The 14,269-nt window shown below is 44.8% G+C and overlaps 1 protein-coding gene and 1 pseudogene across 1 annotated transcript in view; both read right to left on the bottom strand.

Annotated features, from left to right (window-relative positions):
• The window catches only part of RAB27B (RAB27B, member RAS oncogene family), a 185,771-nt gene that overhangs the window by 133,248 nt on the left and 38,254 nt on the right, over window positions 1-14,269 (bottom strand). The window lies entirely within an intron of this gene.
• Window positions 9,455-11,005, bottom strand: LOC101654278 (annotated as a pseudogene).

The following is a 14,269-nucleotide window of genomic DNA, read 5'->3' as shown; positions in this document are numbered from 1 at the left end:
CAACCAAAAAAACTCGCATACAATGAGTACTTAATAAATGGTCATTGTTCTTTTTTATTTGAAAGGGCTAGAAAATAAGCAAGAAAACTTTGAAAATTAATAGTAAGGTAAATAGAAGACTTACAAGCAGTAAAAAATAGTATACTGCTTCTATGGAAACAGCATAGCATCGGCGTGGAAACATTTTTGTTCCATTTTGAAAAAATGTTCAATGGAAAATAATTCAGAACCCAGAGTACAAGAGAACTTGGTGTATAATAAAGGTTGTATTCAGCGAGTGCTGCCACAATGGGCTATTCAACAAGAAGGAAATGAAATTGTATATAATGAAATAATATACAAAGAAAATATCACGTAGATTAGAGACTTAATTGTGATATACAGAACTAAAAATCCTGCAAGAAATCCCAAGCACCCACATGTGCATAAAACAAAACCAGAAGTTCCAATCCTTTAGAGGGAAAGCTGCATGTAAAGGTAAATCTTGTATTGTATGGTAAAATAGGCTACCGTATGAGAGCTTAGATTCTGCGCATTAGGGTAGCAGAAGACTAGAGCCATAAATCCGTTCTTTGAGTCTCCATAAAGACTCAGCCTCTGTTGATTTTTTTCTGTCAATTAGAGTGGAAAGCTTTAGCCTCAGGCCAAGTGGGTTTGGAAGTGGATTATGATCACTTCCCCAACCAGCCCACAAAGGCATCGCTTCATCTGCAGTGGCTTTCCTGGGTGTACCTTTGTGGAAATTGGGGCACTAGGGTCCCATACTCATGAGTCATACCCTGATGTCCTTGGTTGTCAGGCGGTCAAAATGTCTAATCTATGATAGTGCACGGATCTCAATCCTGGTCCCTTTTCCGTGTCTGCAGCCCCACCTGCAACTGTGATGCATCAGTTCATCACCTGATGTTGCAATTGTGATATTTTGAGCATTTCTCTTGCTCTCCATGACTGAGAATGTGTGGACAACTTTATGGGATCTTGCTGATGGTCTTCCTCATCTGGATGGTTTGGGTTTGTCTTGTTTTTGTCTGTTTGAGACTAAATAGCAAGTCTTTATAAAATATCTGATTTAGTGTCTTTTTTCTCACCTAGAAAGAGTCCTGGTGGGTCTACCAGTTAAGTCTTGGACTGCCAACCAAAAGGTTGGTGGTTCAAACTATCAGCTTCTCTGTAAGAGAAAGTTGAGGCTATTTGCTCCTACAAAAATTTAAAGCCTGGGAACTCTTACATAGGTCACTATGAGTCCGAACCGACTGGATGGTCCTGGCTTTCTCCTCGAACATTATTAACAAAATCAAAGCATAACCGATAGATTAAATGAACCATGAACACTATGTATGGTATGTTCACATTTATGAAGACATAGAGAAGTTGATATTGATGCATTTTGAAGAAGCATCAAGGGAGAAATGTAAGCTATAGAAAAGTATGTGTAATAATGAGCACATTTTTATGAAACAGTGACCATCTCACATATGTATGTCTTGTATATTTGGGAGGGGGCTTCAAATAGTTAACAGACAAATATGTAGAACTAAAAGATACTGGAAGTGTTTCATGAACTCTCCAAAGTCCCCTTGCATATGTTAGTATGTGGTTATAAGAGTAACATTTGAAGATGAGGGTACTTTGTTAGCATCCATTACCTTGAGTTAAGAGTTTGGGGATAAGATGTTAAAGAGATAAAATTAAATATGGACCATTTTTATACTATCATTTTTAGCTTCTAAGAAGCCCTGGTGGAGTATCAGTTACCGGTTAGGCTACCAATTGCAAGGTCAGCATTTCATAACTACCAGGTCCTCCTTGGGAGAAAGAGGAGGATTTCTACTCGCTTAAAGTTAGTCTATGAAATCCACAGAGGCAGTTCTACCCTGCCCTATAGGGTTGCTACTGGTCAGAAATCACTCGCTGGCAATGAGATGGATCAGATGGATTTTTAATATTGCCCTCACAGAGCGGGCCGAGTGGAGGCATGTAATAATAATACCATTCTGTGCAATGGGGAGGGGTATATTTTGTGGTTCCTGTGTGTGTTCTTGGATTAATTATGCAAAACAGACAAAAGAGTCGATATAACTTTTTAACTAGTTGAGGACAGATTAGGGAGAATGAAATGACATAAAATAAAAATTGCAGAGGAAAAAAAGGGCATGCATCTAAAATACAACAGGTAGGAGTGATTGCCTAGTTGTGTTTGTCAACCATGGGTACAGACAGTTCTTTATGTCATTTTTAATTGTCTCTCATTTTAAATAGGGCCATTAGTCAGACTCCCCAAAACATCTGGAACACCAGAGCCATTAAATGCCCCTGCAGCTCGTATCCAACCAGGAAACTAGATTGTGACCTCTAACCATTTGTGTTAGATCAGCCGGGCACCTCCTGAAAACTCAATACTGCTTGGCACACATGGGGGCGAGCGCTGGGTGACCTTGTTGAGTGTGGAGTTATTTACCCTGCCAGCTTATTTACCTAAGGGAGAACCTGCTTGGGGAGTATTAAAGCAAACATTTTGGAGAGGAAATCGAGAAACTAATTCAATGGTTCTTTTCCTTTAGGCAATATATAAAAAGTATAGGGTAGAAGAAAAAGAAATATTTTCTTTCCAAGGAAGGAAAAACCTTTATAATCGAGGAAAGTTTGTCCAGGTGTCTCTGTTTATGACTCTCTCACTCTGACTCATCACGTGACCTGAATCAGCAGGGTGGAACTGCCTAGTGAATTTCTGAGACGGTAAATCTTTTTAGTTTTTTAATTAAAAGATCATTTTATTGGGGGCTCTTAGAGCTCTTATGACAATCTATACATCAATTGTATCAAGCATATTTGTACATATGTTGCGATCATTATTTTCTAAACATTTACTTTCTATTTTTCTATCTCCCACCGACCGCTGTCTCCCTTCCCCCATGGCTTCTGTTGTTCGTCCCCCTGGTGTGGGGGCATGTGTAGTTGTGTCAATCACTGCGGTTGGTTCCCCTTTCCTCCCCTCGTCTCCCCATCTTCTCCCTCCCCTCCTGGTATTGCTACTCCCATTTCTGCTCCTGGATTTTTTGTGTGTCCTGAGCTCGTCTCTCTTATCTGTACCTGTGTACATGCTCAGGGCTAGCCCACAATGAAAGGCAGGACTGGAGGCATGAGAGTGGGGGGTGAGGAACCAGAAGAAAATTGTGTGTTTCATCGGCGCTGTACTGCACCCTGGGTGACTCATCTCTTCTTTATGACCCTTCTTTGAAAGGATGACTGTAACTTTTAAAAGTGCTGAAAACCCCATCTTTCTCCCATAGAGTGGCTGGTGATTTTTAACTACAGACCTTGTGGATCATAGCCTTATGGGTAACCACTCTGCCACCGGGTTCTGGCTGTCTAAGTATGAACTCAAATCTGTATTCATTCACCACTGAAGTGAAGTGGGTGGTCTTCAGGTAACCCTTGTCAAACAGCCAAATGCCTGTATTCTGACCACATGGTACAATGAAACCAAACACACCACTGTCGTTTAGTCCATTCTGACTCAACACTCTCTTAAAAAATCAGAGAGAGAGCAAGAGCAAAGCAAGAGAGAGAGAGAGAACAAAGGAGAGAGAGCTTATCACTTTGGGGTCCATTCTGAATCATCGCAATTCTAATAGGGGTTTTTTAAATGAAAACCTTCACGAGCCTCAACTTTCTCCTGCAAAGCAGCGGATGGGTTTGAACCATGTCCTACACGACAGCTCCAGCAGGGCTTATTCCACAAGACTTCCAAGTCTGTCAGTCTTTACAGGAACAGGGAACCATTCTGTCTTCCTGGGAGTGTCTGGTGGGTTTGAACTGCTGAACTGGTAGTTCCCAACTCAATGCCTAAGCTACAGCGCCGCCAGCACTCTTTGGGCACAATGTAAGGAAGAGCAAAATTGAACCGGTAACACCTTTCAAAAGAAATCATTTGAAAAGTCACCTATGATACATTCGTGATGATTTAGCCCCATGATTCCCATTACCAACTCTCTGGGCAGCCACTGCTTTTTAAGCGAAATGACAATTTCAAAACTCCTAGCTGAGTTTATTATCTGGGGAGGGCCAACACCCAAGACCAAAGGGGATGCGAAATGCAGGGCGGGTGTCTTTGAGTGCTTTGGCACAGAGGACTGATACTTCCCAAACTGCCCTGGGCACGTTTCTTGGGCTGGCATGGGCAGCAAAGCCCCAACCATAATGAAAAGAGTCTGCATGGCAGAAACACAGACCTCAGACCCGGGGATATTAGGAAAACCGAATTCATCTTACCTTTCATTGTATACATTCAAATCCCAGGCCCAGAGACCTTGGTGAGAGAGCTAGTGACGGAAGCCATTGCACATGGGGTTGTGAACCACCAGGTCAGAGGTTGGAAGCCGCCAGCCACTCAGCAGAAGGAAAATGACGTGGATTAAAGTAGACGGCCTTGGAAGGAAAAGTGAGGAATGGAACCCGGGTCTCCTAACTCCCAGTCAGGAGCTCTTGGCATCCTCCCATCTGCTTCTCGTGTGAACGAACTGCTCTCTGTCACAGAAGGGGCTTGAGGGACGCCGTAGGTGAAATGTTGGGTTGCTAACAAAAAGGTCAGTGACTTGAACCCCGAAACTGCTCAGCCAGAGAAAGAGGAGGCTGTCTCTCCCATGGAAATGTAAAGCCTGGAACCCTACAGAGCCATGCCTCTGAGTGGAAAACTTTTCCACAGAGACAAGTTTGCTATTACAGGTCAATGCCTGTGTGTGTTGTCCTGTCGATTGGAATTCGGAGTGGCCAGAATAGATCTGCCCCATCTATTCTAGGCTGTGATCTTTATGGGAACCGACTGTCAGACCTTACTCCTGCAGAGCCACAGGGTGATTTAAACACGATGTTTATTAACATGATAAAGTGCCCTACAAGTCATGCTCTAAGTTAATTGGTTTGATTCTATTTAACCCATTTTTTTCTTTCCCAACTGCATCTGAATATATGGAGTTCTTGGTATAGGCCAGTAGCAATTTCTAAGCAGAGAGAATCTTCTACAGAACAAATGTTGGTAACTGTACCTTGTCTTCATAAGCAAGAGAGGGATGGGGACAACAACTCCTTCAACATTTTATCGGATAAAGAGGAACGTTTCCTAAAGGCAGCTCATAGTGAGAAGGGCAGAGGGGGAGAGGGCTCTAAGAAGTTCATCATTTTTCTAGGTTTGAAGTTTATAATCTCATTATGCACAGGTAGGATGCACAACAAGCAAGCAGACCCATCAGGCAGTGAATAGTTCAGCACCCAATATCCCCATGCGGAATAGATCAAGGCATTAGCATTTCAGATGTGAGTTCAACTGGCACAAAGTGCTTTTGAGCTCGACCCTTGAAGGATGGACAGGATTCAGAGATGAGCAGAGAAGAGTGACTGACACTGGGGATTGATACTTATTTGCTTGACAAATGATGGTCATTCCAGGCTTAAGAACAATGTGAGCCATCTCTAGACTCAATGTTGTGTATTATTCATGGAGGAATGAAGAGTCTAGGCGGTGGGGCGTAATGCTGGGGGTAGGCATTGCACTGGGGAGAGGCAGGATGTTCGAAAAACCAAAGACCAGACGCATGGCCACCAAGTCAATTCCATCTCGGAGCCCAGAGGATAAATACTCCCTGTGGTTCTGAGACTATAAAACCTTCATGGTCGTTGAGAGTCTCATTTTTCTTTCAGGGAGCAGCTGGTGGTTTTAAACTGCAGACCTTGTGGTAAGCAGCCCAACGCGTAAGCCACTAGGCCCCCAGGATGCATGTAGAATTCAAAAATTTGAACAATGTATTCTGATGTGACCGTCAGAGACATCTGACACTGGAGACCTTTAATTGCTCATTCTGAGCAGATCACGTGCTGCCCAAGCACAAAAGGGCATTTTTGTAAAGTTAAAGTGACAAGGAGAAGCAGGAGCCTGGATAAAAAGAGCGTGGAGAACACACAGAGCTCTTCTGTTAGGGAAGCAAGGTGATTGCAGGCATCTGGTGGTGATGCTTCAGGTGTGGAGTGAGACTCCTGGAGCTGCAATCCAGAAGCTTGGCGATTCAAACCCACCAGCAGCTCTGAGGGAGCAAGGTGGGGGGCTTCCCCACTTGCTAACAGGTAAAGGCTCGGAAACCTACAGGGGTTGTTCTACCTTGGCCTAGATGGTCCCTGTGAGTCGGCACCGACTGGCTGACAGGGAGAGTTTGAGGTGTCAGCGTTTCAGGTGCACGGGGATTGTAAGGTACCTCAGATAATGGGTATCAGTTTGCTAAGAATCTGCCCCTGCATGCACCAGTTTGACATGCACTTTAGGAGAAGAATAAATGATCCTGAAAGCAACGACATGAAGAAAACACAGAAGAAGGCGAAGTTTCTCTGTCAAGCATAGTGGGTCGAACAGACCGGAAGCAGGGCATTTCACAGTCCAACTACCACCTGCTTCCCCAGAATTCTCTCCCACCCCGCTGGACACCCTGCAGATTTGCTGAATCATTGGCGTTATTCCTCATCCTTGGAGCCTGATCCCACCAAAATCGTATAGTGCTCCAAAGAGTTGCTCAAATACCACCTCCTCCTGGAAGCCTTCTGTGAATGCCCTGGCTGAAAACAATCTTTCTCTTCCAGGACTCTATAGCAATTTGTGTCTCTGAATTACCTTGTTAACTGGTCTGTATTATGACTTTTCAAAAACATTGAATATAAACTATGAATACATGAGTAACTTTCAAAATTGCCAGTAATTGTGACTCCTGGGCTCTCATTCCTGACCCTTTCTGCTCAATTCATTTACTTTTTAAAAAATTATTATTTATTGTCTACCCTTTGGGGCTGTTAAGTTCCCTGAAGGCAAAGACCCTTTTCTATACATCATAATAGTCATCAAAGTATTATGCATAGTGATTTGGTGGATGGATGAGTGAGTTAATTAGAAACACTTGAAGTGTTTGAACATAAACTTCCTTCATGGAAACATCATCTGCTTATGCCGATGTCCTCTGTGCCACCGTCTGTCCTAGGCGCTGTGGATGAGGTCTTACGCAGAACAGTGAAAACCCCCTACCTACCACCCACACCGCCCCCATTCCAGAAGAAGGAGCTGTACAATGTACAAACAAAGACACCAATATTTGTCATAGGCCGATCAATGCCAAGGAGGAAAACAGCGCAGGAAAGGTGAACAGGGAGAGTGTGGAGGTGGCGGGTGAGGCGGCAGATGCACCATAAGAGAATCAAAGTTGGCCTCAGGAAGGAAGTTGTCTTTGAACAAAACATGAAGGACTTAAGTAAGCCACCAGGATAATGGAAAGATCAAACCCAAACCACGGCCATCAAGTGGATTCTGACTCAAAGTGACCCTATAGGACAGGGTAGAACCGTCCCTGTGGGTTTCTGAGACCGGCACTCTTTATGGGAGTAGAAAGCCCCCAGCTTTCTCCCCTGAGTTTTCAAACAGACATGAATTTGTAAAATGTAGGCATAGCAAGATCCATGGCCAGGAGGGGAATGTTTGCAGCTTGAATCCCGGAAGGGGAGAGCAGAAAAAGTGCAGGGAACCCTTCCAGGGACCTGATGGCGGAGACCGGATCGTCACCAGGAAGGTAAGGAGAGCCATACACAACGGGTGCAGCCACCCCAGCTACCCCCGCTGACTGGGGCACTGTTCTCTTATGCCCTGCTGGTCCAGATAGTTGGTTGCAGTGCAATAGGTGTACTGCTCTTATTTTCCAAAAGGAAGATTGCATTTGTAGCAGGATGTCCCATCCTGATGATCATTGTGCTGGTACACCCATCTCTGTAAAATGTAGTGGTTCCACGTTGCTAGTCTGGACGGAGAATAATCAGAGAGGAGGAGGCCTGGCCCAAGGCAAAGAAAGAGGCCAGTGAGGCGGATGCAGAGTGAGGAGGTTGGGAGGATGGAAAGAAGTACGATTAGACGCTAAGGGAGCAAAGGGGAGCTTTGGCAGCATCTGGGAGGCAGTTGCAATAGTTCACGGAGGAACCATGTGGCTTGGTTGGGTTTGCAGTGGAGATGGTGAGAAGTGCCCTCTGCTACACCTATTTTGCTATAGAGCCGGTGAGATTTACTGACATATCGTATTATGGAAAGCTTGGGGGCTTTTTCCTCCCTGGCTTCCCCTTTAAAGGAAAGGGGGCTTTTGGTAAAGAAAGAATTATGCGGAGCCCCTGTCCTTGTGATTTCTTGCTTCCATGTGCTGTGATGAAAGGGCAAACCCATATCAGGATCTACAAATCCATTGGATGCATGTGCGTGGGGGGCGGGGGTAGCGACCCTTCTTCAGTTTCATTATTGGATATTGAAGACTTCCTTATGAAGTCTATTGATTCATGTATTTCATTGCAACAAAGGAAAAGCAAAATTTTCAGAGAAAAGTTATTTCCGAGGACAGAGAATATTATTTTTACATGGCAAGGATGGATGTGTTGAATTTCTCATGCAATTTCTAGGACCCAAATAAGTCTATAGTCTGATTCACTGTCTCTATTTAATTCTTCTCTGTAAGGAAGAAACTGGTCTCATCCATCTTCCAGGAAAGTAAACGCACACATCTCAACGAACCCGAGGGGAAGCGCTGAGCCTCCACAACAATAATAATAAGGCACAATATGGCCTGTAGAGATTCTGCTGAATTCGTGATTTATTTCCCAAATTACAGCTTCAGGGAGGCAGGGCAAGTGGGGAGAATGAAGGAAAGAAATACGCTCAGTTATCCAGAAGGTGATGCCAGATCCCCAAGCAAGTGCCTTGGTACTCAAAGCAATGCCCCTCCTGGAAACCCATCACACAACAATGGCACCTAACGAATGTCCTCCTAATTCCCAAGACTGGCATTGAAAGGCCTCAGATCTCGCTGGCCCGGCCTTCTCCTCCTTCCGGAACAGAGCCTTGGGCCCACAAGGCTCCTCTTCATCGTCTGCCGCTCTCTGCTTACCCTGCCCACGAAGGATTGCCAGAGCTCCCCAAGGTCTTCCGGTTGTCATCAACTACTATGCGTTTGGCATTCACGGACCACATCAAAGGTTTCTTCTTTGCCTCAAATGGCTAGGGTCTCCCCATGTCCAATCGTCTTCATCGTCTCTGGCCAGGAATCATGCAGCGGCCTCCTCACTAGTCTTCCTGCACCCATCCTTGAGTCCTTCGGGCTGTGAAGCGATCCTTTCAACGCACCTGTTCAATGGCCTTGTTCCCCCAGCGGCTTTCCACTGCGTTCAGAGTGCAACCACACCTGCCCCAGGTGAGCTCAGATCCACTGCCACCTCCCCCACACATGAATTCTTGCCTCGTTCCTTGGGGCATATACTCCCACCTCTGCCCTTTGGCCTGAAATAATATGATTCCTCCCCCCACCCACCCCCATTCTTCATGATTTAGATCACATCTCAAACACCTCATCCTTAAAAATGCCTCTCGGACGCAGCAGACCATATCGGATGCCTATGTGTTTTGTGCTGGGAGCTTTGTAGTATATTTTTCTCTTAGCAGCTTGACAGCCTGCTGTCTGTGCAGCAGAGCCTGCCCCCGTGTCCTCGGTGTACAGAGCTGGTCCTCTTTGGTGCATTTCACTTTATCTTCCAAATCATCCAGGGTCTTTTCCAGCTTGGCTACTGATCTCTCAGCAAACTTGGCATGGTTCTCTGCCTCCTGGAGTTTGTCTGTAAGAATTTGTCTTCTTTCTGAGAATATTTTTCCTCAGCAGCACTCAGCCACTGGTCCATCAATCTGATCTGCTCATCCATCTCTCAGCCATGGGATTCTGCCCGCATAGCTCTCTCCTCTGGACATCTCAAGTCCCCTTCAGTAATCACCAGCGTATGAGCCGCCTCCTCATACTTTTGATCGGCCTCTTCGGCAGTGTGCTTCGCTTCCCTGAGTTGGATTCCCTGGAGTTCCGGCTTCTCTTCATCTTTTAAGGCACAGTCTCAAACCTTCATGCCTCTCTCACTCTCCTCAGCCGCTCCTTGCGCTCCTGCGGGGCAGTGGCCCCATACTCAGCGCAGGCCAGCCACTCTTCAACCAGCTCAAGCCAATGGTTCCAGGAGGCCTCAGCCTCAACCTGTTCCCAGGCCGGTCCTTCGCCTGTCCCCGCTTCCACTTCTTGCTGGAGGAGCTCGCTTCTCCTCAGCATCCCTCGCATCTTGAGCCTGCTGCGGCAAAACCTGGACCTTGCACTTGACCACCCAGCTAGCTTTTGCACATGCTGCGGTTCCTGCCTCCTCCGCAGCTCGGTGTTCTCCAAGGGAGCCATTTCTTGTTGTCAGAGTATAAGAGAAACGAGGGTTGTGTTTGTGCTTAAGTCACACACTTTCAGGGGGATAGGGAGAGATGAGAAGTCTTCTTTAGTTGTTTGTTTAGATGAAGCACCCAGGCCTAAGTAGGTTAGCGACCCAAAGTGAATTAGTGGTCCCTCCAGGTCAAGACCCCTAAGCTTTTCTTTGCTACTCTGGCATTTGTTTCCACTTCGGCTCATCTCAGAGCAGATTGGAACCCCCAGTCCAATGCCTTCGTTTTAGGGAAGAGGTACATGAGAATAATTTATTTATACAGAGTGACGTAAGTGAGTTCATGACAAAAATTGGGATTCAAATCCTCCATTTTGTTTGTTTGATTGATTGATTTGTGGCTACTTTCCAGCAGGAGGTCAACATCTCTGGCTCTGGTCCCCCAACCTCCAGGCCCGTCTCAGACCACCTTTCCTGCAGGACGCTTTGACATTCAAACTTGACCTCGTTTTATGTCTGAGTGTCTTTTCTGTCTCTGTTTTGTCTGCTGTGACCCCTTGTGATTTTCTGATATCCGATTATGTTTCTGTCTAAATGTTGTATGTGTTCATCTGGATATTTGTTCCATCTTCTCAGTTGTCAGCTCCGTGAAGACCGAGCCCTGATCAAGTCTACCCAGCCTCACGCTTGGCGGCAAAATGAGGCAGACCTTTGAAAGATGGATTGACAGGAAGGCTGCGTCGATGACTTCGAACAGAACAGCCATTGTGAGGCTGGCACAGGACTGGGCAGTTTTTCCTTCGGTTGTACATTGATAGGGTCGCTATGAGTCGGGATCAAATCAACCCAAGGCACCTAACAAGAATGACACCCTCTTAATATCCACAGTTACTAGCGTAACACTGAACATGTAACAGTAGAATGTAGTGACCTATTAGCATAAGGTCAGTTAGCATAAGGATTAGCTATGTGGAGTGACTTAATGAGAAATGACTGCATGTTGTACCTGTTCCATAAGTTGCATTCAGAACAGTTTCTGAAATAAGCGACTAGCACATGGACCCCAAGACCAAACACATTGTCATTGATACTGACCTCGAGTGACTGTACCGGGGAAAGTAGAACTTCCCCACTACAGTTTCCAAAGTGGTAATCTTTATGAAGGGACTCCTGGTGGTACAGGGGTTGATGTGCTAGGCTATTAACCAAAGCAACAGCAGTTCAAACACACCAGCAACTCGGCCAGAGATGACAGCCTCAGGAGTCCTGGGGGACAGTGCTACTCTCTCTGACAGGGTCACTCTGAGTCAGAGTAGATTCCAGAGCAAAAGCTTCGGATTGTCTTAAATCCTTGTGGAAGCAGACTGCCACATCTTTCTCCCACAGGTGCCTGGGGGTTCGAACATTTGTCTTAGCTGCTGTGTACTTTAAGTGTTGCACCACCAGGGACCCTTAAAACGTTGACCGTCATCTGAATGTTATGCTTCTAATTAGACATTGGGTTTATGATCCCTTGGTTGTTCTAAGAGAGAGTCAACAATTGTATGAGAAACACAGGGACAATGTCTCAGGCTACAAGGCCAGGCCTTGAGCGTACATTCACCAGAACTAGTTCCTTTGTTCTCATCAAAGTTCCTTCTCATGCCTCTGAGAAAGAGCCCAGCCTCACCGAGTGTGGCAACTGGTCTCACAAAAGTCTTTCTTGTTGTCCCAAAGGAATGACAAGGTAAGTGACAGAAAAGTGCCATCTCGATGTGTCTCAGGTTTCCTGTCTGACCACAGCTTGCTGCACAGATTTGAAGGAGGGAATTGTCACTTCCTGCGCAGAGAATGGGGACATGGAATCAAGACAACACTACAAATGAACACCTTGAAGACAGCATTCAATGAAACCTACTTGATGAGCTAGGGAAGGACTGAAATCCAAAGTATTAAATATACATGTATATATTTTGGAAAAAGGCATACTTGGTTTGACTATTTGAAAATGACAATGGTAGGTCTCACATATTAAATTTCAGACTGGATCAAACCATTCCAGTGAGTGACTGACAGCAGAAATTCAGGGGAACCATTTGAGGCAACGTGAAACCAAATTATATTTCTGGCAGGTGTAATCAGAAGTTGGCTCCACTATTCAACCGTCTTTAATCTACTGAATATGATGAATAAGAATCAATTCCTGACTCAGACATGCTTTGTGATTTCTAGTGATATTAATAACCATTTCTATTGATTTCACACAAATTAAAATAATGCCTTTCGGCTTCAAGATTGGAAAAAAGGACCACGCCAGAGCCCCTGGGAACCAGTGGATAAGGGTCCAGTTGGGCAGATTGAAATTCAAGAGTCAGCTTCCTAAACTGTGGGGCTCTGGCTGTACTTGAACACTGAGAACTGCAGGCAGACCCTGAAGAACGGACTAAGAAAAATGAGTTGCCATGGATTTGACTCCAACTCATGGCCACCCACACTCACATCACAGTCAAACTCTGCTCCCTAGGGTTTTCAAAGGCTGCCTTTCTTTCAGAAGTAAATCACCAGGCCTTTCTTCCAAGTTGCCCCCGGTTGGACACAGACCTGAAATATTTCAGCTAAGAGTCGGCTAAGAGCCAATTCCGATCCCTGTTAATGATTTCCACCATTCAGGATCTCCAAATGAAATACTTGTCCAGTTAAAATCAGCAATTGTTTGTTGAAGATCTACTTTGTATGTAAGGTACAATGCAGATGATGACATACCAAGCAGGGAACCTGCAAGTGAATGTTACATTCTGAACCATTGTCCACAATAGACTGGGGGTACCTCGGTATATGTGATTAAGATTCCATGTCAACTTGACTGGGCCAGAGTTCTCAGTGGATTGGCAATTGACACGTAGTAACCCCCAGCACAGGACTAACCCAATATAATCACAACCAGTCAGTTGTAAAACTCCATAATGAAACAAGATTTGGATAAAATGCAACATGCTTACCCAGGTCACAGCTGTGAGGCAATTGAAAAGAAGTTTCTTTGGGAGTGTGGCTTGCTTCCTATGTAAGTGAATGCTCTGGGAAAGTGTGTTTTCTTTTTTGCTGGGTCTGGATCCTGCATTTGGATCATCGAATTCCAGTTCTTTGGACTTAAGCCAATGGCCTGCCATGTTATCTGCCAGTCCTGGAAGTTGTCAGCAGCCTATCATCTGACCTGCTGATCTTGAATTAATCTTCCTCTGCAGTCACTTGACTCTGGTCCGGAAAAGCTCGGATGTACTATTTAGAATCTACAGGGTCTTGAAATTGCTCACCTCTACAGTTATGTGAGCCATATTACTGATCTCAACTTCTCTTTATATGTACCTATAGATAAACACCACTGGTTTGGCTTCTTTAAAGAACTAGCCTAAGACAGTACACTAATTTAATTAATGAAGAAGGATGGAACTATAAGCTTTGGTTAAAAATATACATTTCTCAAAAAAAAAATATATATATATATACATTTCTCATCTAGTTCACATAAAATACTGACAACAAAGATAACACCCAAACATGTCACTACAATAGGGACATTGATGAGAAACTGCTGAGTGGCATCAGTTTAGACAGTACTTATGATTGTAGACTGCACAAGAACACTGGAAATGTCTTAAATACTTTAAAAAATCACTGCCGTCCAGTCGATTATGACTCATAGTGACCCTATCGGACAAGGGGGAACTGCCCCTATGGGTTTCTCACACTGTAACTCTTCATGAGAGTAGAAAGTCTTACCTTTCTCCTCCGGCATAGCTGGTGGTTTTGCTAACCTTGTAATTAGCAGTCCAGCACGTAAAAACTATACCACCAGGGCTCCAAATACTTGCAGCTCATGTATATGTATATATGAATGTATATATGTTATATATATCTCAAAACACTGGCTCCTGACAGGATCTGCTGGGCCAGTTCAATTCAAGGCAGAAAGAATCAGCTCAGAAGGTTATGACAGTTCCAGGAGATCCCAATAGAGTCATTGATAAATTTGGGGGCAGGATATGGGACAATT

Source organism: Echinops telfairi, unplaced genomic scaffold (assembly GCF_000313985.2).
Source record: "Echinops telfairi isolate 266 unplaced genomic scaffold, ASM31398v2 ScPeMD7_7400;HRSCAF=8409, whole genome shotgun sequence".
Classification (NCBI taxonomy): domain Eukaryota; kingdom Metazoa; phylum Chordata; class Mammalia; order Afrosoricida; family Tenrecidae; genus Echinops; species Echinops telfairi.
Note: the sequence above shows the minus strand (reverse complement) of the source record. Positions and strands in the feature narration are given on the sequence as shown.